At 60.2% G+C, this 21,789-nt stretch overlaps 2 non-coding genes across 2 annotated transcripts; both read right to left on the bottom strand.

Moving 5' to 3' along the window:
* Positions 1-1,234: 1,234 nt before the first annotated feature.
* On the bottom strand, positions 1,235-1,353 carry LOC131864906 (5S ribosomal RNA). Its single transcript, XR_009363633.1, has one exon. It is a non-coding gene; the product is annotated as a 5S ribosomal RNA (ribosomal RNA).
* Positions 1,354-9,158: 7,805 nt separating this feature from the next.
* Positions 9,159-9,277, bottom strand: LOC131864895 (5S ribosomal RNA). Its single transcript, XR_009363622.1, has one exon. It is a non-coding gene; the product is annotated as a 5S ribosomal RNA (ribosomal RNA).
* Positions 9,278-21,789: the final 12,512 nt, after the last annotated feature.

Below are 21,789 nucleotides of genomic sequence, written 5' to 3'. Positions count from 1 at the left end.
CCTCGGTGCGCACACCTTCTCAATGTTTTCTTGCCTTTTCTGGAAATTGGTGAAGGCAGCGCATCAAAGGTGCGCACCTCGGTGTGCTCCGAGGTGCGAACCCGAGAGCGCTCCGAGGTGCCCACGAAGTCGAAAGTCGGGTTAATTGCATTGTTTTCCCCGGGTGCGCTCCGAGGTGCGCAACATCGGCGCGCACCAAGGAGGGCTCCGAAGTGTGCTCCAAGGTGCGCACGATGGCGTGCACCTCTGGTGCGCACGATTCGGAGCTCGGTTTGACCGGGGTGCGCACACCTTGGCTGGGTTGCGCACCTTTTGTGCGCTCCAAGGTGCGCACGAAGTCGGAGCTCGGTTTGCCCCGGGTGCGCACCTTCGCCAGGGTGCGCACCTTGATGCGCACGCCTTGGCTGGGCTGCGCACCTTGGTGGGCGCCATGGTGCGCACCTTTCGTGCGCTCCAAGGTGCGCACGAAGTCGGAGCTCGGTTTGCCCCGGGTGCGCACCTTGGTGGGCGCCATGGTGCACTCCGAGGTGCCCAAGATTGGTGCGCACCAAGGAGCGCTCCGAAGTGCGCTCCAAGGTGCGCGCGAAGTCGAAAGTTGGGTTAATTGTCCGGTTTGCCTCGGGTGCGCACCTTGCGTGCACCTTCGCCAGGGTGGGCGCCTTGGTGCGCACACCTTGGCTGGGCTGCGCACACCTTGGCACCCGCGTTTCCTTCATTTTAAATTTTTTTTTTTTACAATCTCTCAAGTGGGAAATTCTATAATCTCAACTTTTTTTGCCTTTTCAGGAAACTTTTGAATGGAGCGCATCATTGGTGCGCTCCGAAGTGTGCTCCAAAGCTCTCTCCAGCTGCGTGCACCTGCCCCGGCCGCGCACCCGGCCCCGCCCAGCTTCGCTCACCTGTCCCGGGCGTCTGGTGCGGAACCTTAGAGTAAGAAACATCACCGTGCACCTTGGCCAACGTGCGCGACTCGACCGAGCGCGCACTGGCCGAGGTGCACACCGATTTCACCTGGGTGCGCGCGCAGCACCTCGGGCGCACCGGGGTGCGCGCACAACGCCCGGGTTGCACCGTGGCCTGTGTGCTCGGGGCGCCTCGGGTGCGCGCTCGGTGTCGCCCCCGCGTGCGCGGTAGTGCGGGCAGCGCACCCCGGCCCGGCCCGGCCCCGACGAGAACGCAAACGGGCAAAAGGTTTATTCAAATAGCATTGCGACGCCCGGCGAAAAACTAAAAAAGGGTGCAACACCGGGACTTCCCGGGAGGTCACCCATCCCAGTACTACTCCGGCCCAAGCGCGCTTAACTGCGGAGTTCTGATGGGATCCGGTGCACTAACGCTGGTATGATCGCACCCGTTATGAGCTTGTCGCAGTGTGTACTTAGCAAACCGCGACCCACGTGCGAATCCACCCCGGCCACCCACCCCCGTCGAGGTGCACACCCTCCCTCGCGAAGTGCGCCCCGTTCGCCAAGTGTGAGCCCTGCCCGGGTGCGCGCACCTTGCTAGGGCGTCGGGTGTGCACCCGGCCCGGCCTACGTGCGTGCACCTGGAGGGGGCGTCGTGTGCGTGCAGTGTCCCGTCTGCAACGCGGTGCCCACACACCACCTCGGGCGCAACGACCTGCGCTCACATGTGGGCCGAGTGCACCTTGGTGCATGTTCGGGGCGCCTCGGGTGCACGCTCGATCTTGCCCCGGTGCACCAAGGCGCTCGGTTTGCCCCGGGTGCGCACTTGGTGCAAGGTGGGCACCCAAAATAGGGATCAAGCACCAAAACACAAGTTTCGGGATGCAAAATGGGACCCAAGGACCACAAATGCGTTCCAAGACCCATGATGGGTCCACGAGAACAAAAATGTGTTCCGAGACTTAATAAACAAATATTGGGTTTTAGGAGAAGAAACATGCTCTGATGCCCAAAACGAGAATCGACCCCGAAAAGGCCACAGGCCAAAAGTGGGATGCGAGACAAAAAAAAATGGGACCCGAGGACCAAAATTGGGTTCCCAGGTCGAAGACAGGGCAACCGGACAAGAAACGACCTCTAAGGCTCGAAATGAGTCCCGACGACTAAAACTTGACAAGAAGCACCCATCAGGCACCCAACTCGACACCCATGGGATGCCGACCCACCCGGGCTTCCACCTAGCACACCTTGGCACCCACCCACCCTCGCACCCAACCTCGCACCCAACTTAGCACCTTTGAACCCACATTGGCACTCACCCTGACCCTGGCACCTTGGAACCCACATTGGCACTCACCTTGACCCTGGCACCCACCTTTGCACTCACCTTGGGACCCACCCTGGCTCCCACCTCGGCACCCACCCAGACACCCACCTTGGTTCCTTGGCACCCACCTTGGATCCTTGGCACCCACCCCGACACCCACCTTGGCACGCAACTTGGCTACTTGCCACCCACCTTGGCTCCTTGACGCCCACCCCGACAACCACCCCGTGACCTACCCTGGCTAGGGTTGGTGCACACCCACCCTGGTGCCCACCTTGGCACCCACCCTATGACCCACCTTGGCACGCACCTTAGTACCCACCCCGTTACCCACCCTAGGACCCACCCCGTGACCCACCTTGGCCAGGGTGGGTGCCTTGGTGCGCACAACTTGCCTGGGCTGCACACCAGGGCGGGCTCAAGATGGCACCCGCGTTCCGTTTTTTTCACTATCTTTCAAAACGGAAATTTTAAAATCTCATTTTTTTCTTTTTTTTGCCTTTTCTGGAAATTAGTGAAGGCAGCGCATCAAAGGTGCGCAATGCTGGTGCGAACCCGGGAGCGCTCCGATGTGTGCTCCAAGGTGCGGCGTGCACGAAGTCCGAGCCCGGTTTGCCCCGGGTGCGCACCTCGCGTGCACCTTCGCCGGGGTGAGCACCTTGGCTGGGTTGCGCGCCCTGGTGCGTACCAAGGAGCGCTCTGAAGTGTGCTCCAAGGTGCGGCGTGCACGAAGTCGGAGCCCGGTTTGCCCCGGGTGTGCACCTCGGGTGCGCACCTCGCGTGCACCTTCGCTGCGGTGGGCACCTTGGCTGGGTTGCGCGCCTTGGTGGGCACCATGCAGTGCACGAAGTCGGAGCCCGGTTTGCCCCGGGCGCGCACCTCCGCCAGGGTGGGCACCTTGGTGCGCACAACTTGCCTGGGCTGCGCATCAGGAAGGGCTCAAGATGGCACCCGCGTTCCGTTTTTTTCACTATCTTTCAGAACGGAAATTTTAAAATATCGTTTTTTTTTGCCTTTTCTGGAAATTAGTGAAGGCAGCGCATCAAAGGTGCGCAACGCTGGTGCGAACCTGGGAGCGCTCCGATGTGTGCTCCAAGGTGCGGCGTGCACGAAGTCGGAGCCCGGTTTGCCTCGGGTGCGCCCTGGTGGGCACCATGGTGCGCACCAAGGAGCGCTCCGAAGTGTGCTCCAAGGTGCGGCCTGCACGAAGTCGGAGCCCGGTTTGCCCCGGGTGTGCACCTCGGGTGGGCACCTTGGTGCGCATGCCTTGCCTGGGCTGCGCACCAGGGCGGGCTCAAGATGGCACCCGCGTTCCTTTTTTTTCACTATCTTTCAAAACGGAAATTTTAAAATCTCATTTTTTTTTGCCTTTTTCTGGAAATTAGTGAAGGCAGCGCATCAAAGGTGCGCACCTCGCTGCCCACCACGGTGCGCAACGCCGGTGGGCACCCGGGAGTGCTTCGAAGTGTGCTCCAAGGTGCTGCGTGCACGTTGTCGGAGCCCGGTTTGCCCCGGGTGCGCACCTCGCGTGCACCTTCGTCGGGGTGGGCACCTTGGCTTGGTTTGCCCCGGCTGCGCTCCGAAGCGGGGTTATTGGAGCGCCGCCTCTTTTTTTGTCGGAGCGTTTGGTGGGGTTTCTCGCATTGGCTCTTCCGAGGCCCGGTTGCCACCCTGGCGCGCACGAAGTCGGAAGTAGGGTTAATTGCCCGGGTGCGCACCTTTGCCAGGGTGGCACCTTACCTGGGCTGCGCACCAGGGCGGGCTCAAGATGGCACGCGCGTTCCGTTTTTTTCACTATCTTTCAAAACGGAAATTTTAAAATCTCCTTTTTTTTTTGCCTTTTCTGGAAATTAGTGAAGGCAGCGCATCAAAGGTGCGCACCTCGCTGCCCACCTTGGTGTGCTCTGAGGTGCGCACCCGGGAGCGCTACGAAGTGTGCTCCAAGGTGCGGCGTGCACGTTGTCGGAGCCCGGTTTGCCCCGGGTGCGCACCTCGCCTGCACCTTGGCCGGGGTGGGCACCTTGGCTGGGTTTGCCCAGGGTGCGCTCCGAAGCGGGGTTACTGGAGCGCCCCCTCTTTTTTTGTCAGAGAGTTTGGTGGGGTTTCTCGCATTGGCTCTTCCCAGGCCCGGTTGTTGGGTGCGCTCCCACCCTGGCGCGCGCGAAGTTGGAAGTTGGGTTAATTGCCCGGGCGCGCACCTTCGCCAGGGTGGGCACCTTGGTGCGCAAACCTTGGCTGGGCTGCGCACCAGGGCGGGCTCAAGATGGCACCAGCATTCCCTTTTTCTCACTATCTTTCAAAACGGAAATTTTAAAATCTCGTTTTTTTTTTGCCTTTTATGGAAATTAGTGAAGGCATCGCATCAAAGGTGCGCACCTCGCTGCCCACCTTGGTGTGCTCCGAGGTGCCCACCACGGTGCGCAACGCCGGTGCGAACCCGGGAGCGCCCCGATGTGTGCTCCAAGGTGCGGCGTGCACGAAGTCGGACCCCGGTTTGCCCCGGGTGCGCACCTCGCGTGCACCTTGGTGCGCACACCTTGGCTGGGTTGCGCGGCCTGGTGGGCACCATGGTGCGCACCAAGGAGCGCTCCGAAGTGTGCTCCAAGGTGCGGCGTGCACGAAGTCGGAGCCCGGTTTGCCCCGGGTGCGCACCTTCGCCGCGGTGGGCACCATGGCGTGCACGAAGTCGGAGCCCGGTTTGCCCCGGGTGCGCACCTCGCGTGCACCTTCGCCGGGGTGGGCACCTCGGCTGGGTTGCGCGCCCTGGTGCGCACCAAGGAGCGCTCTGAAGTGTGCTCCAAGGTGCGGCGTGCACGAAGTCGGAGCCCGGTTTGCCCCGGGTGTGCACCTCGCGTGCACCTTCGCTGCGGTGGGCACCTTGGCTGGGTTGCGCGCCTTGGTGGGCACCATGCAGTGCACGAAGTCGGAGCCCGGTTTGCCCCGGGCGCGCACCTCCGCCAGGGTGGGCACCTTGGTGCGCACAACTTGCCTGGGCTGCGCACCAGGAAGGGCTCAAGATGGCACCCGCGTTCCGTTTTTTTCACTATCTTTCAGAACGGAAATTTTAAAATATCGTTTTTTTTTGCCTTTTCTGGAAATTAGTGAAGGCAGCGCATCAAAGGTGCGCAACGCTGGTGCGAACCTGGGAGCGCTCCGATGTGTGCTCCAAGGTGCGGCGTGCACGAAGTCGGACCCCGGTTTGCCCCGGGTGCGCACCTCGCGTGCACCTTGGTGCGCACACCTTGGCTGGGTTGCGCGCCCTGGTGGGCACCATGGTGCGCACCAAGGAGCGCTCCGAAGTGTGCTCCAAGGTGCGGCGTGCACGAAGTCGGAGCCCGGTTTGCCCCGGGTGCGCACCTCGCGTGCACCTTCGCCGCGGTGGGCACCATGGCGTGCACGAAGTCGGAGCCCGGTTTGCCCCGGGTGCGCACCTCGCGTGCACCTTCGCCGGGGTGGGCACCTTAGTGTGCAGACCTTGGCTGGGTTGCGCGCCCTGGTGGGCACCATGGTGCGCACCAAGGAGCGCTCCGAAGTGTGCTCCAAGGTGCGGCCTGCACGAAGTCGGAGCCCGGTTTGCCCCGGGTGTGCACCTCGGGTGGGCACCTTGGTGCGCATGCCTTGCCTGGGCTGCGCACCAGGGCGGGCTCAAGATGGCACCCGCGTTCCTTTTTTTTCACTATCTTTCAAAACGGAAATTTTAAAATCTCATTTTTTTTTGCCTTTTTCTGGAAATTAGTGAAGGCAGCGCATCAAAGGTGCGCACCTCGCTGCCCACCACGGTGCGCAACGCCGGTGGGCACCCGGGAGTGCTTCGAAGTGTGCTCCAAGGTGCTGCGTGCACGTTGTCGGAGCCCGGTTTGCCCCGGGTGCGCACCTCGCGTGCACCTTCGTCGGGGTGGGCACCTTGGCTGGGTTTGCCCCGGCTGCGCTCCGAAGCGGGGTTATTGGAGCGCCGCCTCTTTTTTTGTCGGAGCGTTTGGTGGGGTTTCTCGCATTGGCTCTTCCGAGGCCCGGTTGCCACCCTGGCGCGCACGAAGTCGGAAGTAGGGTTAATTGCCCGGGTGCGCACCTTTGCCAGGGTGGGCACCTTACCTGGGCTGCGCACCAGGGCGGGCTCAAGATGGCACGCGCGTTCCGTTTTTTTCACTATCTTTCAAAACGGAAATTTTAAAATCTCCTTTTTTTTTTGCCTTTTCTGGAAATTAGTGAAGGCAGCGCATCAAAGGTGCGCACCTCGCTGCCCACCTTGGTGTGCTCTGAGGTGCGCACCCGGGAGCGCTACGAAGTGTGCTCCAAGGTGCGGCGTGCACGTTGTCGGAGCCCGGTTTGCCCCGGGTGCGCACCTCGCCTGCACCTTGGCCGGGGTGGGCACCTTGGCTGGGTTTGCCCAGGGTGCGCTCCGAAGCGGGGTTACTGGAGCGCCCCCTCTTTTTTTGTCAGAGCGTTTGGTGGGGTTTCTCGCATTGGCTCTTCCCAGGCCCGGTTGTTGGGTGCGCTCCCACCCTGGCGCGCGCGAAGTTGGAAGTTGGGTTAATTGCCCGGGCGCGCACCTTCGCCAGGGTGGGCACCTTGGTGCGCACACCTTGGCTGGGCTGCGCACCAGGGCGGGCTCAAGATGGCACCAGCATTCCCTTTTTCTCACTATCTTTCAAAACGGAAATTTTAAAATCTCATTTTTTTTTTGCCTTTTATGGAAATTAGTGAAGGCATCGCATCAAAGGTGCGCACCTCGCTGCCCACCTTGGTGTGCTCCGAGGTGCCCACCACGGTGCGCAACGCCGGTGCGAACCCGGGAGCGCCCCGATGTGTGCTCCAAGGTGCGGCGTGCACGAAGTCGGACCCCGGTTTGCCCCGGGTGCGCACCTCGCGTGCACCTTGGTGCGCACACCTTGGCTGGGTTGCGCGGCCTGGTGGGCACCATGGTGCGCACCAAGGAGCGCTCCGAAGTGTGCTCCAAGGTGCGGCGTGCACGAAGTCGGAGCCCGGTTTGCCCCGGGTACGCACCTCGCGTGCACCTTCGCCGGGGTGGGCACCTCGGCTGGGTTGCGCGCCCTGGTGCGCACCAAGGAGCGCTCCGAAGTGTGCTCCAAGGTGCGGCGTGCACGAAGTCGGAGCCCGGTTTGCCCCGGGTGCGCACCTTCGCCGCGGTGCGCACCATGGCGTGCACGAAGTCGGAGCCCGGTTTGCCCCGGGTGCGCACCTCGCGTGCACCTTCGGCGGGGTTGCGCGCCCTGGTGGGCACCATGGTGCGCACCAAGGAGCGCTCCGAAGTGTGCTCCAAGGTGCGGCGTGCACGAAGTCGGAGCCCGGTTTGCCCCGGGTGCGCACCTCGCGTGCACCTTCGGCGGGGTTGCGCGCCCTGGTGGGCACCATGGTGCGCACCAAGGAGCGCTCCGAAGTGTGCTCCAAGGTGCGGCGTGCACGAAGTCGGAGCCCGGTTTGCCCCGGGTGCGCACCTCGCGTGCACCTTCGCCGCGGTGGGCACCATGGCGTGCACGAAGTCGGAGCCCGGTTTGCCCCGGGTGCGCACCTCGCGTGCACCTTCGCCGGGGTGGGCACCTCGGCTGGGTTGCGCGCCCTGGTGCGCACCAAGGAGCGCTCCGAAGTGTGCTCCAAGGTGCGGCGTGCACGAAGTCGGAGCCCGGTTTGCCCCGGGTGCGCACCTCGCGTGCACCTTCGCCAGGGTGGGCACCTCGGTGCGCACACCTTCTCAATGTTTTCTTGCCTTTTCTGGAAATTGGTGAAGGCAGCGCATCAAAGGTGCGCACCTCGGTGTGCTCCGAGGTGCGAACCCGAGAGCGCTCCGAGGTGCCCACGAAGTCGAAAGTCGGGTTAATTGCATTGTTTTCCCCGGGTGCGCTCCGAGGTGCGCAACATCGGCGCGCACCAAGGAGGGCTCCGAAGTGTGCTCCAAGGTGCGCACGATGGCGTGCACCTCTGGTGCGCACGATTCGGAGCTCGGTTTGACCGGGGTGCGCACACCTTGGCTGGGTTGCGCACCTTTTGTGCGCTCCAAGGTGCGCACGAAGTCGGAGCTCGGTTTGCCCCGGGTGCGCACCTTCGCCAGGGTGCGCACCTTGATGCGCACGCCTTGGCTGGGCTGCGCACCTTGGTGGGCGCCATGGTGCGCACCTTTCGTGCACTCCAAGGTGCGCACGAAGTCGGAGCTCGGTTTGCCCCGGGTGCGCACCTTGGTGGGCGCCATGGTGCACTCCGAGGTGCCCAAGATTGGTGCGCACCAAGGAGCGCTCCGAAGTGCGCTCCAAGGTGCGCGCGAAGTCGAAAGTTGGGTTAATTGTCCGGTTTGCCTCGGGTGCGCACCTTGCGTGCACCTTCGCCAGGGTGGGCGCCTTGGTGCGCACACCTTGGCTGGGCTGCGCACACCTTGGCACCCGCGTTTCCTTCATTTTAAATTTTTTTTTTTTACAATCTCTCAAGTGGGAAATTCTATAATCTCAACTTTTTTTGCCTTTTCAGGAAACTTTTGAATGGAGCGCATCATTGGTGCGCTCCGAAGTGTGCTCCAAAGCTCTCTCCAGCTGCGTGCACCTGCCCCGGCCGCGCACCCGGCCCCGCCCAGCTTCGCTCACCTGTCCCGGGCGTCTGGTGCGGAACCTTAGAGTAAGAAACATCACCGTGCACCTTGGCCAACGTGCGCGACTCGACCGAGCGCGCACTGGCCGAGGTGCACACCGATTTCACCTGGGTGCGCGCGCAGCACCTCGGGCGCACCGGGGTGCGCGCACAACGCCCGGGTTGCACCGTGGCCTGTGTGCTCGGGGCGCCTCGGGTGCGCGCTCGGTGTCGCCCCCCGCGCGCGCGGTAGTGCGGGCAGCGCACCCCGGCCCGGCCCGGCCCCGACGAGAACGCAAACGGGCAAAAGGTTTATTCAAATAGCATTGCGACGCCCGGCGAAAAACTAAAAAAGGGTGCAACACCGGGACTTCCCGGGAGGTCACCCATCCCAGTACTACTCCGGCCCAAGCGCGCTTAACTGCGGAGTTCTGATGGGATCCGGTGCACTAACGCTGGTATGATCGCACCCGTTATGAGCTTGTCGCAGTGTGTACTTAGCAAACCGCGACCCACGTGCGAATCCACCCCGGCCACCCACCCCCGTCGAGGTGCACACCCTCCCTCGCGAAGTGCGCCCCGTTCGCCAAGTGTGAGCCCTGCCCGGGTGCGCGCACCTTGCTAGGGCGTCGGGTGTGCACCCGGCCCGGCCTACGTGCGTGCACCTGGAGGGGGCGTCGTGTGCGTGCAGTGTCCCGTCTGCAACGCGGTGCCCACACACCACCTCGGGCGCAACAACCTGCGCTCACATGTGGGCCGAGTGCACCTTGGTGCATGTTCGGGGCGCCTCGGGTGCACGCTCGATCTTGCCCCGGTGCACCAAGGCGCTCGGTTTGCCCCGGGTGCGCACTTGGTGCAAGGTGGGCACCCAAAATAGGGATCAAGCACCAAAACACAAGTTTCGGGATGCAAAATGGGACCCAAGGACCACAAATGCGTTCCAAGACCCATGATGGGTCCACGAGAACAAAAATGTGTTCCGAGACTTAATAAACAAATATTGGGTTTTAGGAGAAGAAACATGCTCTGATGCCCAAAACGAGAATCGACCCCGAAAAGGCCACAGGCCAAAAGTGGGATGCGAGACAAAAAAAAATGGGACCCGAGGACCAAAATTGGGTTCCCAGGTCGAAGACAGGGCAACCGGACAAGAAACGACCTCTAAGGCTCGAAATGAGTCCCGACGACTAAAACTTGACAAGAAGCACCCATCAGGCACCCAACTCGACACCCATGGGATGCCGACCCACCCGGGCTTCCACCTAGCACACCTTGGCACCCACCCACCCTCGCACCCAACCTCGCACCCAACTTAGCACCTTTGAACCCACATTGGCACTCACCCTGACCCTGGCACCTTGGAACCCACATTGGCACTCACCTTGACCCTGGCACCCACCTTTGCACTCACCTTGGGACCCACCCTGGCTCCCACCTCGGCACCCACCCAGACACCCACCTTGGTTCCTTGGCACCCACCTTGGATCCTTGGCACCCACCCCGACACCCACCTTGGCACGCAACTTGGCTACTTGCCACCCACCTTGGCTCCTTGACGCCCACCCCGACAACCACCCCGTGACCTACCCTGGCTAGGGTTGGTGCACACCCACCCTGGTGCCCACCTTGGCACCCACCCTATGACCCACCTTGGCACGCACCTTAGTACCCACCCCGTTACCCACCCTAGGACCCACCCCGTGACCCACCTTGGCCAGGGTGGGTGCACCCACCCTGGTGCCCACCTTGGCACCCACCCATCCTAGCACCCAGCCTGTGACCGGGCTTGGAACCCAACCTTGCACCCGCACCCGTCTTGGCCAGTGTGGGTGCGCACCCATCCTGGCACCCACGTTGTGACACACCCTTTAACCCACGCACCCTAGCACCCACGTTGGCACCCACCTTGGAACCCAACCTAGCAACTTGGCACCCACCCCGTGACCCACCTTGGCATCCACCATAGCAGTCGCCGACTTGGCACCCACCTCGGCACCCACCTTGACACTTGTGGACCCACCTTGCCACTCACCCTAGCATCGACCCATCCTAGCACCCACCCTGGCACCTTTGCACCCTAGCACTCACCCATCCTAGCACCTAACCTGTGACCCACCTTGACACTCACCCTCGCACCCACCTTGGAACCCAACCTAGCACCCACCCACCCTGACACCAACCCTAGCACCTACCCACCCTTGCACCCACCCTGTGACCCATCTTGGCACCCACCCATCCTACCACTCAACCTATCACCCACCTTCTCACCCACCTTGGCATCCACCTTAGCACCCACCCACACTGGCACCTTGGCACCCACCTCGGGCAAGGTGGGTGCACACCCACCCTGGCACCCAATTTAGAACCCACCGAGCATGTTACCCACCTTGGCACCCACATTGCAGCCCACCCTAGTACCCACCCTATGACCCACATTGGCATCCACACCCTAGCACCCAGGCACCTCGACACCCGCCTTGACACCCACCCTAGCACTGAACCTGTGACCCACCTTGGAACTCACCCTAGAACCCACCCACCCTGTGAACCACCTTGGCATCCACCTTAGCACCCACCCACCTTGGCACCCACTCTAGCACTCACCCATCCTAACACCCAACTTGTTACCCACCTTGGCACCCGCCCTCGCGTCCACCTTGAAACCCACCCTAGCACCCACCCACGCAGGAGCCCACCTTGGCACCCAACCTAACACCCACGCATCCTGGCACCCAACTTGTGACCCACCTTGGAACCCACCCTAGTACCCACCTTTGAACCCACTATATCACCAACCCACCTTGGCACCCACCCTATGACCCTCTTTGGAATCCACCCTAGCACGCACCCACCCTGGCACCCACCATGGAGCGCACCCTAGCACCCACCCACCTCGGCACGCACCTCAACACCCACCTTGGTGTGCGCACTGCGCCAACCTCTCAAAGACCCTATGTGGTGCGCTCCAAAGTGTACACCTTTGGTGCGCTCCAAGGTGCGCACCTTTGGTGCACACCGAGGTGCACACCAAAGTGTGCACCGAGGTGAGCACCAAAGTGCACTCCAGGGTGCACACCAAGGCGTGCACCTTTGGTGCGGTCAATGCAAACGAATTCGGAAGTTGGGGTCGATGTCCTAATCGCTGCTGCAGACTACACGTATGAGAATCGGACAAATAGCTTTATATAGGGGAGGTGTTGCGTTTGATGGGTCGACTCCCCTGGTTGTGTGCACTGCACCAACTTCAAAGACCCTGTCTTGTTTAAGAAGTCAAAAGTTGGGGTGGATGTCCTAATCATTGCTGCAGTCTACGCATGTATGAGAATCAGACAAATAGCTTATATAGGGGAGGTGTTGCATTCGGTGGGTTGACTCCCCTGGTTGTGCGCACTGCGCCAACCTCAAAGACCCCGCATAGCAGAAGAAGTCGGAAGTCGGATTTTGGTGAGCACCAAGGCGTGCACCTTTGGTGCGGTCAACGCAGACGAATTCAGAAGTTGGGGTGGATGTCCTAATCGTTGTTGCAGGCTACACATGTATGAGAATCAGACAAATAGCTTATATAGGGGAGGTGTTGGGTTTGATGGGTCAACTCCCTTGGTTGTGCGCATTACGCCAACCTCAAAGACCTTGTTTTCGTTAAGAAGTCAAAAGTTGGGGTCAATGTCCTAATGGCTCCTGCAGGCTACACATGTATGAGAATCGGACAAATAGCTTATATAGGGGAGGTGTTGGGTTTGATGGGTCGACTCCCCTGGTTGTGCGCATTACGTCAACCTCAAAGACCTTGTTTTCGTTAAGAAGTCAAAAGTTGGGGTCGATGTCCTAATTGCTCCTGTAGACTACACATGTATGAGAATCAGACAAATAGCTTATATAGGGGAGGTGTTGGGTTTGATGGGTTGACTCCCCTAGTTGTTCGCATTACACCAACCTCAAAGACCTTGTTTTCGTTTAGAAGCCGAAAGTTGGGGTCGATGTCCTAATTGCTCCTGCAGGCTACGCATGTATGAGAATCAGACAAATAGCTTATATAGGGGAGGTGTTGGGTTTGATGGGTCGACTCCCCTGGTTGTGCGCATTGCGCCAACCTCAAAGACCCTGCATTGCGGATGAAGTCGAAAGTCAGAGTTTGGTGTGCTACAAGGTGTGGTCGAAGGTGCTCACCTAGGTGTGCACCTTTGGAGCACAGGAAAAGTGCCCTCCAAAAGTGCGCACCTTTGGAGTGCACAAAAGTGCCCTCCAAAAGTGCGCACCTTTGGAGCGCAGAAAAGTGCCCTCCAAAAAGTGCCCTCCAAAAGTGCGCACCTTTGGAGCGCAGAAAAGTGCCCTCCAAAAAGTGCCCTCCAAAAGTGCGCACCTTTGGAGCGCAGAAAAGTGCCCTCCAAAAAGTGCCCTCCAAAAGTGCGCACCTTTGGAGCGCAGAAAAGTGCCCTCCAAAAGTGCGCACCTTTGGAGCGCAGAAAAGTGCCCTCCAAAAAGTGCCCTCCAAAAGTGCGCACCTTTGGAGCGCAGAAAAGTGCCCTCCAAAAAGTGCCCTCCAAAAGTGCGCACCTTTGGAGCGCAGAAAAGTGCCCTCCAAAAAGTGCCCTCCAAAAGTGCGCACCTTTGGAGCGCAGAAAAGTGCCCTCCAAAAAGTGCCCTCCAAAAGTGCGCACCTTTGGAGCGCAGAAAAGTGCCCTCCAAAAAGTGCCCTCCAAAAGTGCGCACCTTTGGAGCGCAGAAAAGTGCCCTCCAAAAGTGCGCACCTTTGGAGCGCACAAAAGTGCCCTCCAAAAGTGCGCACTTTTGGTGCGCACCAAGGCGCTGGTTCGGTCGTTGCAGGCGAGTTCGGAAGTTGGGGTCGATGTCCTGAGCGGAGGTGCAAACTACACAGGTGTCGGAATCGGACAAATAGCTTATATAGGGGAGGTGTATGCTTCGATGGGTCGACTCCCCAGGTTGAGCGCACCGCGCCAACCTCAAAGACCCTACGGTATGGATGAAGTCGGAAGTTGGGTCCGATGACCAATTCGATTAGTAGGTATGCTCATGAGGTCGGAATTTGGGTCCGATGACCTGCCATGTGCAGGAAGGCGAATGTTGACACTGTGCGTTGCAAGGTGCACACCAAGGCGCTGGTGCGGTCTTTTTAGTCGAGTTCGGAAGTTGGGGTCGATGTCCTGATCGGAGGTGCAAGCTACACAGGTGTGGGAATCGGACAAATAGCTTATATAGGGGAGGTGTATGCTTCGTTGGGTCGACTCCCCGGGTTGAGCGCACCGCGCCAACCTCAAAGACCCTACGGTATGGATGAAGTCGGAAGTTGGGTCCGATGACCGATTCGATATGTAGGCATACTCGCGAGGTCGGAATTTGGGTCCGATGACCTGCCACGTGCAGGAAGGCGAATGTTGGCACTGTGCGTTGCAAGGTGCGCACCAAGGCGCTGGTTCGGTCGTTGGAGGCGAGTTCGGAAGTTGGGGTCGATGTCTTGATCGGAGGTGCAAACTACACAGGTGTGGGAATCGGACAAATAGCTTATATAGGGGAGGTGTATGCTTCGTTGGGTCGACTCCCCGGGTTGAGCGCACCGCGCCAACCTCAAAGACCCTACGGTATGGATGAAGTCGGAAGTTGGGTCCGATGACCGATTCGATATGTAGGCATACTCGCGAGGTCGGAATTTGGGTCCGATGACCTGCCATGTGCAGGAAGGCGAATGTTGGGACTGTGCGTCGCAAGGTGCGCACCAAGGCGCTGGTGCCGTCGTTGCAGTCGAGTTCGGAAGTTGGGGTCGATGTCCTGGTCAGAGGTGCAAACTACACAGGTGTGGGAATCGGACAAATAGCTTATATAGGGGAGGTGTATGCTTCGATGGGTCGACTCCCTGGGTTGAGCGCACCGCGCCAACCTCAAAGACCCTACAGTATGGATGAAGTCGGAAGTTGGGTCCGATGACCGATTCGATACGTAGGCATATTGGCGAGGTCTGAATTTGTGTCCGATGACCTGCCATGCGCAGGAAGGCGGAATTTGGGTCCGATGACCGAGTTGATGGCGTGCCATGCGCAGAAAGGCGGAATTTGGGTCCGATGACCGAGTTGATGTTGATGGCCCGCCATGCACAGGAAGGCGGAATTTGGGTCCGATGACCGATTTGAAGGCGTGCCATACGCAAAAAGGCGGAGTTTGGGTCCGATGACCGAGTTGATATTGATGGCCCGCCATGCGCAGGAAGGCGGAATTTGGGTCCGATGACCTGACATACGCATGGAGTCCGACTCGGGGGCCGATGTTCGATTCGATGACTTGCATTGTGGGTAAAGTCGGAAGTTGTGGTCTTTGACCCGATTCGATGACCAGACTTCGGCTGCTTGAGAATCGGACAAATAACTTATATAGGGGAGGTAGTGTTCTCGAGCATCCTCCCCCCGTGCCCGTTTATGTCGATTGATGCTGGTGCTCGACTGGTTGGAGCGCTCGGATGCAAAAATCTTGCACCAGGATTTATCGATTGTGATGGACACGGCAAGTCTCCTGATTGCTATGCAGGAGCTCATCGTGAATCTCTATGCGGCCTTGGTATGGACTCGACCTGCGGAATGGTTCGGCAATGGTAGTCGCTCCAACACGTCCTTGCAATGGCCACAGAGGTGATTCGACTAGAGCTCCAGTCTAGCTTTTGGGTTGCTTGGCGGACTGGTATAGCCGCGATCGAGTTCCGGCCATGAACGTTTTAGATAGCTCTTGGGCTTTCTGGGACGGAAGTCGGAAGTTTGGGCTGTTGTCCGATTTGATGACCATTCTTCGGATGTGTGAGAATCGGACAAATAACTTATATAGGGGACTGTGTTGTCTCACGCAGCCCCCTCCGTGCCCCTCTATCTCGACCGATGTTGGTGCTTGAAAGGGTTGGGATCGCTCGGATTTATAAACGTGCACCACCATTTGTCGAGTGTGAGGGACGCGGCAGGTCTCCTAAATGCTATGCGGGCGCTCTCTGAGAATCTCTATCCGGCCTCGACACAGACTAGTCTTGCTGAATGGTTTGGCACTGGTAGTCGATCCAACACGTCGTTGTTGTGGCCGCCTAGGCGATTCGATTCGAGCCCCCGTCTAGCTTTTGGGTTGCTTGGCGGATTTTGCCCTATCCGCAAGTGAGCTCGGTCCCTAAACGTTCGAGAAACCCGATTGCTATGCGCCGACTCTCTTTCTTGCGAGCCTCCATCTAGCTTTTGGGTCTCTACGGAACGGAAGTCGGAATCTGGGACCGTTGTTTGATTCGACGAGGCAGACTACGGTTGTGCGAGAATCGGACAAATAACTTATATAGGGGAGGTGTTGACTGGAGCATTCTCCCCCGTGCCCCTCTAACTCGACCAATGCTGGCGCTCGAACGGTGGTAGCGCTCGGATTTTCATTGAGCGCCAGCATTGGTCGATTTAGAGGGGCATGCGAGATTCCCGAATGCTATGCGAGGGCTCTAACGGAAATGTCTATTGGTTTCGGTATGGATGCAATTGCGAGTGGTTCGGCAAAGGTAGTCGTTCCGATGCGTCCATGTCGTGGCCAAATCGATAATTCGATTTGAGCCCTCGTATAGCATTTGGGTCTCTCGATGTGATTCCGCATTCCAGTCCCTTTGGGCACTGCTTGAGCCGCATCCCAGGGGGTTCCCTTCCCAATAATCTGCCTCGCAACCCGATTGCTATGCGGTGAGGCTCCTCGGCCGCCTCGGAACTATCTGTGTATCAGACGCATCGCGGGATAAGGGGTTGGCAACGGTAGTCGCCCCAAGCGCGTCCGATGCTTGGACCATTCCGAGGCGGCCCTGAAGCCTCTTCCGTCTAGCCGTTGGGTCCTTCTCGCCGCATCCCTCGCCTCGCACCCCGATTGCTATGCGGTGAGGCTCCTCGGCCGCCTCGGAACTATCTGTGTATCGGACGCGTCGCGGGATAAGGGGTTGTCACTGGTAGTCGCCCCAAGCGCGTCCGATGCTTGGACCATTCCGAGGCGGCCCTGAAGCCTCTTCCGTCTAGCCGTTGGGTCCTTCTCGCCGCATCCCTCGCCTCGCACCCCGATTGCTATGCGGTGAGGCTCCTCGGCCGCCTCGGAACTATCTGTGTATCGGACGCGTCGCGGGATAAGGGGTTGTCATTGGTAGTCGCCCCAAGCGCGTCCGATGCTTGGACCATTCCGAGGCGGCCCTGAAGCCTCTTCCGTCTAGCCGTTGGGTCCTTCTCGCCGCATCCCTCGCCTCGCACCCCGATTGCTATGCGGTGAGGCTCCTCGGCCGCCTCGGAACTATCTGTGTATCGGACGCGTCGCGGGATAAGGGGTTGTCACTGGTAGTCGCCCCAAGCGCGTCCGATGCTTGGACCATTCCGAGGCGGCCCTGAAGCCTCTTCCGTCTAGCCGTTGGGTCCTTCTCGCCGCATCCCTCGCCTCGCACCCCGATTGCTATGCGGTGAGGCTCCTCGGCCGCCTCGGAACTATCTGTGTATCGGACGCGTCGCGGGATAAGGGGTTGTCACTGGTAGTCGCCCCAAGCGCGTTCGATGCTTGGACCATTCCGAGGCGGCCCTGAAGCCTCTTCCGTCTAGCCGTTGGGTCCTTCTCGCCGCATCCCTCGCCTCGCACCCCGATTGCTATGCGGTGAGGCTCCTCGGCCGCCTTGGAACTATCTGTGTATCGGACGCGTCGCGGGATAAGGGGTTGTCACTGGTAGTCGCCCCAAGCGCGTCCGATGCTTAGACCATTCCGAGGCGGACCCGAAGCCTCTTCCGTCTAGCCGTTGGGTCCTTCTCGCCGCATCCTTCGCCTCGCACCCCGATTGCTATGCGGTGAGGCTCCTCGGCCGCCTCGGAACTATCTGTGTATCGGACGCGTCACGGGATAAGGGGTTGTCACTGGTAGTCGCCCCAAGCGCGTCCGATGCTTGGACCATTCCGAGGCGGACCCGAAGCCTCTTCCGTCTAGCCGTTGGGTCCTTCTCGCCGCATCCCTCGCCTCGCACCCCGATTGCTATGCGGTGAGGCTCCTCGGCCGCCTTGGAACTATCTGTGTATCGGACGCGTCGCGGGATAAGGGGTTGTCACTGGTAGTCGCCCCAAGCGCGTCCGATGCTTGGACCATTCCGAGGCGGACCCGAAGCCTCTTCCGTCTAGCCGTTGGGTCCTTCTCGCCGCATCCCTCGCCTCGCACCCCGATTGCTATGCGGTGAGGCTCCTCGGCCGCCTTGGAACTATCTGTGTATCGGACGCGTCGCGGGATAAGGGGTTGTCACTGGTAGTCGCCCCAAGCGCGTCCGATGCTTGGACCATTCCGAGGCGGACCCGAAGCCTCTTCCGTCTAGCCGTTGGGTCCTTCTCGCCGCATCCCTCGCCTCGCACCCCGATTGCTATGCGGTGAGGCTCCTCGGCCGCCTTGGAACTATCTGTGTATCGGACGCGTCGCGGGATAAGGGGTTGTCACTGGTAGTCGCCCCAAGCGCGTCCGATGCTTGGACCATTCCGAGGCGGCCCCGAAGCCTCTTCCGTGTAGCCGTTGGGTCCTTCTCGCCGCATCCCTCGCCTCGCACCCCGATTGCTATGCGGTGAGGCTCCTCGGCCGCCTTGGAACTATCTGTGTATCGGACGCGTCGCGGGATAAGGGGTTGTCACTGGTAGTCGCCCCAAGCGCGTCCGATGCTTGGACCATTCCGAGGCGGCCCCGAAGCCTCTTCCGTGTAGCCGTTGGGTCCTTCTCGCCGCATCCCTCGCCTCGCACCCCGATTGCTATGCGGTGAGGCTCCTCGGCCGCCTTGGAACTATCTGTGTATCGGACGCGTCGCGGGATAAGGGGTTGTCACTGGTAGTCGCCCCAAGCGCGTCCGATGCTTGGACCATTCCGAGGCGGACCTGAAGCCTCTTCCCTCTAGCCGTTGGGGCTTTCTCGCCGCATCCCTCGCCTCGCACCCTGATTGCTATGCTGTGAGGCTCCTCGGCCGCCTTGGAACTATCTGTGTATCGGACGCATCGCGGGATAAGGGGTTGGCAGTGGTAGTCGCCCCAAGCGCATCCGATGCTTGGACCATTCCGAGGCGGCCCTGCAGCCTCTTCCGTCTAGCCGTTGGGGCCATCTCGCCGCATCCCCCACCTCGCACCACGATTGCTATGCGGTGAGGCTCCTTGGCCGCCTCGGAACTATCTGTGTATCGGACGCATCGCGGGATAAGGGGTTGTCACTGGTAGTCGCCCCAAGCGCGTCCGATGCTTGGACTATTCCGAGGCGGCCCTGCAGCCTCTTCCGTCTAGCCGTTGGGGCCATCTCGCTGCATCCCCCACCTCCTCGGCCGCCTCGGAACTATCTGTGTATCGGACGCATCGCGGGATAAGGGGTTGGCAGTGGTAGTCGCCCCAAGCGCGTCCGATGCTTGGACTATTCCGAGGCAGCCCTGCAGCCTCTTCCGTCTAGCCTTTGGGGCCATCTCGCCGCATCCCTCGCCTCGCACCCCGATTGCTATGCGGTGAGGCTCCTCGGCCGCCTGGGAACTATCTTCGTATCGGACGCATCGCGGGATAAGGGGTTGTCACTGGTAGTCGCCCCAAGCGCGTCCGATGCTTGGACTATTCCGAGGCGGCCCTGTGGCCTCTTCCGTCTAGCCGTTGGGGCCATCTCGCCGCATCCCCCACCTCGCACCCCGATTGCTATGCGGTGAGGCTCTTCGGCCGCCTTGGAACTATCTTCGTATCGGACGCATTGCGGGATAAGGGGTTGTCACTGGTAGTGGCCCCAAGCGCGTCCGATGCTTGGACTATTCCGAGGCGGCCCTGCAGCCTCTTCCGTCTAGCCGTTGGGGCCATCTCGCCGCATCCCCCACCTCGCACCCCGATTGCTATGCGGTGAGGCTCCTCGGCCGCCTTGGAACTATCTTCGTATCGGACGCATCGCGGGATAAGGGGTTGTCACTGGTAGTCGCCCCAAGCGCGTCCGATGCTTGGACTATTCCGACGCGGCCCTGTGGCCTCTTCCGTCTAGCCGTTGGGGCCATCTCGCCGCATCCCCCACCTCGCACCCCGATTGCTATGCGGTGAGGCTCCTCGGCCGCCTTGGAACCATCTTCGTATCGGACGCATCGCGGGATAGGGGGCTGTCACTGGTAGTCGCCCCAAGCGTGTCCGATGCTTGGACCATTCCTAGGCGGCCCTGAAGCCTCTTCCGTCTAGCCGTTGGGGCCTTCCCGCCCCATCCCTCGCCTCGCACCCCCGATTGCAATGCGGTGAGGCTCCTCGGCCGCCTTGGAACCATCTGTGTATCGGACGCATCGCGGGATAAGGGGTTGGCACTGGCAGTCGCCCCAAGCGCGTCCGATGCTTGGACCATTCCGAGGTGGCCCTGAAGCCTCTTCCGTCTAGCCGTTGGGGCCTTCCCGCCCCATCCCTCGCCTCGCACCCCGATTGATATGCGGTGAGGCTCCTCGGCCGCCTTGGAACTATCTGTGTATCGGACGCATCGCGGGATAAGGGGTTGGCACTGGTAGTCGTCCCAATCGCATCCGATGCTTGGACCATTCCGAGGCGGCCCTGCAGCCTCTTCCGTTTAGCCGTCGGGGCCTTCCCGCCGCATCCCTCGCCTCGCATCCCGATTCCTATGCGGTGAGTCTTCTCGGCCGCCGCGGAACTATACCTGTTATTGCTACTGCATCCTTCGGCTGGTAACCTCCTCTGCCGCCTTGGAACGTTCTCTTTGTCGGACGCGTCGCGGGATAAGGGGTTGGCACTGGTAGTCGCCCCAAGCGCGCCCGATGCATAGACCGCTCCGAGTCGACCTTGCTTTCAGCCTCTCACATGCATAGACCTCTCTGAGTCGACCCTGCAGCCTCTCACGTTTAGCCTTTGGAATCTCGCCTCACAACATGATTGCTATCCTTGATGCATCCCTTGCCTCGAGCCCTGATTGCTTTCTTGGCTGCATCCCTCCTCTCCTCACAGCCCGGTTGTCATCACTGCTTCATCCGTCGCTTCATGCATTCTGGCTGCTGGGCCCTTCCCACCGCACACCTCGATTGCTATCTCTTCTGCATCACACACCCCGATTGCTATCTCTGCTACATCCCTCGGCTCTCACTTCTGCATCCTTCGCCTCACACCTCGATTGCTATCAATGCTGCATCCGTAACCTCACACCCCGATTGCTATGCGGGGAGGCTCCTTGGCCGCCTTGGAAATTTCTGTGTGTCGGACGCACCGCGGGATAAGGGGTTGGCACTGGTAGTCGCCCCAAGTGCGCCCGATTCTTAGACCGCTTCGAGGTGACCTCGTAGCCTCTTTCGTCCAGGCTTCCTGCCTTCAACGCCCTTTTTACACCTCGATTGCTATGCGCGGGCTCGTTGGCGTCTATCACCTCTCTGCGAAGAGTGGCACGATGATTGTTGGGGTAAATCGTAGCAGTCCGATCTCTGGCCTTGGGCCATTGTGAGGGCTGATCGATTTCCTGTGCGCATCTCGTGTTCGCCCAGTAACAGACTCGACGACTTGTAATCAGTCTTGTTCCCGATTGTTCCTGGAGGTAGTCTTCGGAACTCTTGGATTTGACCTGTCACTCGAACTGTCCTCTTCCGAGGATGCTTGTGTGTGTGTGCTTGTGCCATTTCCTTGGCGGTATTAACGAGATATTAAAGAGCGGAGTGAGCGCCTCGCCCAGCTATGTTTGGGGCTCTCACTCCCTTACCCGGTGTGCGACCGCTTTGCACGTAGGTTGCGGAGCATCGCGACTCTTTCGATGTTTGGCGGTTGTCTTCCGGTGATGCGTTGGTCCCGAAGTGCACGTTACTAGCATTTCTGCCATTGTTCTCGATCTTTGGCACGTTCCTTCGTTGCAATTGGATATATATCTCCGTTTATACGCGCAGGCTTCTCCCGCCTATTCAGCGCTGTCCCACTCTCAGCACTCTCGTGGTCTCCTTGGCTTCTCTCTCCCGTGAGCGAGCTCTCTTCTCGAGTCTTTTCCATGTCCCATGGA

The sequence above is a fragment of the Cryptomeria japonica genome, unplaced genomic scaffold (genome assembly GCF_030272615.1).
Source record: "Cryptomeria japonica unplaced genomic scaffold, Sugi_1.0 HiC_scaffold_97, whole genome shotgun sequence".
NCBI classification, from domain to species: domain Eukaryota; kingdom Viridiplantae; phylum Streptophyta; class Pinopsida; order Cupressales; family Cupressaceae; genus Cryptomeria; species Cryptomeria japonica.
The sequence above is the reverse complement of the archived record's forward strand: the minus strand, read 5'-3'. Positions and strand labels throughout refer to the sequence as shown.